Below are 865 nucleotides of genomic sequence, written 5' to 3' on the forward strand. Positions count from 1 at the left end.
CTATTGTAAGTATGTACTAGTAAAACATGTGACATAAGCCACATAAACAAACATACCAGTGAGTTCGAGTCCATAAACAAGCTCTTGAAACTGATCTTTTCCAAGAACACATTCACTCCCAAGTGCACAATAAACCACGCTACCATGACCAAAACCGTGGAGCCAACCATCGAAGTAGTCATCGAGCCTAGACGTTGGTGGTTCGGGAATCATTGGTCCCACTAAAAGACATGGTTTAATAAAATGGTTCTGAAAAAAATCACAATAAGCCCCTTCAATCTCCCTACAAGTCTTCATCGCTATTAAATCACATTCTTCAAAGCATTTTGATTTTCTTTCCACCAATGTCATCCCTCCTCCGAATACCATCTGACACATATACGCGAAGGTGCGGGCCTCTCGGGCCCGCATCCTTATGGCAGGACATGGGAAACCAGGAGGCGGGCTTACCAAGTCCGCCTCCCTATACTTATGATTAATAGGAAGGTTTCGGGCTTCTAGGCTACAATAAGCCATATTTGCCAAGTATGAAGTATAGTAATATATGGATTTGATCGAGCATTTCCGGGCCACATTAGGGACCCATTCAGTGAAGTCGAAAAAGATGTAATCGGGCTTGAGACGAGCAAGATGGGAATCAATAACAGGTCGAGTCAGGTCCATGGCGTCCATGAGGCTAGGCCAAGCTTGGGCGGAGACATCATTGGTTGTCTCCGCCCCAGCAGGGAGTCCTTGGACCGATGGGACGGTGATGGGAATGAACGTTATGAGGTTGGGATGGTGGTTATGAGAGGCTAATTTGGTTTGAGTTTTGGTAGGGAGAAAAAATGACACTTTGTGACCTCTTTCAGCTAATTTGTTGGCT

At 45.2% G+C, this 865-nt stretch overlaps 1 pseudogene; it reads right to left on the reverse strand.

Moving 5' to 3' along the window:
• On the reverse strand, nucleotides 1-663 carry LOC145596715 (cyanidin 3-O-galactoside 2''-O-xylosyltransferase FGGT1 pseudogene; annotated as a pseudogene).
• Nucleotides 664-865: the final 202 nt, after the last annotated feature.

This window comes from Chenopodium album, chromosome 20 (genome assembly GCF_948465745.1).
Source record: "Chenopodium album chromosome 20, dcCheAlbu1.1, whole genome shotgun sequence".
Classification (NCBI taxonomy): Eukaryota; Viridiplantae; Streptophyta; class Magnoliopsida; order Caryophyllales; family Amaranthaceae; genus Chenopodium; species Chenopodium album.